The sequence below is a fragment of the Cetorhinus maximus genome, unplaced genomic scaffold (assembly GCF_964194155.1).
Source record: "Cetorhinus maximus unplaced genomic scaffold, sCetMax3.hap1.1 HAP1_SCAFFOLD_651, whole genome shotgun sequence".
Classification (NCBI taxonomy): Eukaryota; Metazoa; Chordata; class Chondrichthyes; order Lamniformes; family Cetorhinidae; genus Cetorhinus; species Cetorhinus maximus.
Window position 1 is genome coordinate 102,780 of NW_027596593.1, and position 1,808 is coordinate 104,587.

The window sequence follows — 1,808 nt, forward strand, 5'->3', positions numbered from 1 at the left end:
GGACAAAGGTGTTTCTCTGCATAAGTTTTTCCACACGGGGCAGGTGATACGGCACTTGGAGCGTTCCGCGGCAGGGTGGCCAGACCCATCCTTCGCAACACCAGGGACAGGTAGAACCTCAGCACGTAGTGACGCTTGGTGTTTGGGTCTACACACAGCTTGATACTGCCATACACAAAGGTGGCCATCAGGATGAGGGTGATGTTGGGCATGTTTTTTCCCCCTTCATCCAGAGTTTTTTTACATCATGTCCCTGCAAACAGGATCCACTTTTGACCTCCAGATAAAGCGGAAGATGGCTGGCGTGATCGCCACAGCACAGGAGTGAGGAATGGGCCAGACCTGCGCCACGTACAGCAACACCTGTCCCTGGTGGAAAAATTTATGCAGAAAAACACCTTTGACCACAAGTCCATCAGGCAGTGGTCAGCACGTAACGTCCTAGAGGCCCTGAGGGAAAAGGAGAGGGTGGACCCTGTGGGATGGTTCCCCGAGCAGACTGTCAAAGTCATTTGGCAGAATGCCTCATCGCCAGAACTTTCCAACAAACACCAAGACGTGGCTTGGCTGGTGGTGAGAAAGGCCCTCCCCGTCAGATCCTTCCTACACGCCAGGAGGCTCACCCCCTCTGCACGTTGCCCTCGAGGTGGCTGTGGTGGGGAAGAGACCGTTGTTCACCTCCTTGTGGATTGTGCCTTTGCAAAGAAAGTCTGGAGAGAGATGCAGTGGTTGCTGTCGAAGTTCATCCCGAGCAGTTCTGTGACACAGGACTCTGTGCTCTACGGGCTGTTCCCAGGGACACACACCGAGACAAAAATCGACTGCAGCTGGAGGATCATCAACTCGGTGAAAGAGGCGCTTTGGTCTGCCCGAAACTTGTTGGTCTTCCAGCGCAAAGAGTTGTCCCCGACCGATTGTTGCGGACTGGCACAATCCAAAGTCCAGGACTACGTGCTGAGGGACGCACTAAAGCTTGGGGCAGCTGCCGCAAAGGCGCAATGGGGAAGGGTCGCTGTCTAAGACCTTTCTGCCACAGCGCACCGAGAGACTGGGAACTGTTTAGAGCCCCTCGGGCTGTACAGCTCAAAATGAAAGGCTGTAAATGATTGTAATATTGTTTGTACTGATGCACCTGGTGATACATTTTGTAAAAGTTTAACCTGGATTGTACCCTTGTAATGTTGTTTTTGAAATGGTTTGGAATGTGATTGAAGATATTTTATGAATAAAGTATATTTTTACAAAAAAAAAAAAAAAATCTGTTCTTATCAGTTTAATATCTGATACGTCCCTTATCTGGGGACCATATATTAAATTGATTTTTGCAGCAGGGAGATGGAATAGGGGCTTGCTCCGTCCACTCCACGCATCGACCCGGTATTGCAGTATCTCTGGGAATGGTGCACCACCCCTTTCCAGGGGATTTTCAATGCTAAAAATAGTTTTCTTACAAACATCTGCTTTCTTTACTTTTCAACATGCACATCTTTCAAAACCCAACTTTCTTTCTTTCTCACTCACCCGCACCATCTACACACAAAAAACACGCACGCTCACCCAACGCTCACAGACACCACTCTCATCTCACAAACACTCTACCTCACTCATACAAAAACATCTTTCACTTGCAAATACACCTCTCAAACACTCTCTCAGCTGCACCTTTCGCCTCACAACATTTTCAACCAGCTCTCTGCTGCCGCTCCCGCCCGCTGCTGCTGCTGCTGCTGATACAGCAACAGTCAAAACTCACACCTCAAAGCTCACACACTTTACACAGCTACTCGGAAACGTCTACATCCACGTTC

At 49.3% G+C, this 1,808-nt stretch overlaps 1 pseudogene; it reads left to right on the top strand.

Moving 5' to 3' along the window:
• Positions 1–1,232: 1,232 nt before the first annotated feature.
• LOC144674423 (U2 spliceosomal RNA) lies at positions 1,233–1,411 on the top strand (annotated as a pseudogene).
• The last annotated feature ends 397 nt before the right edge of the window (positions 1,412–1,808 follow it).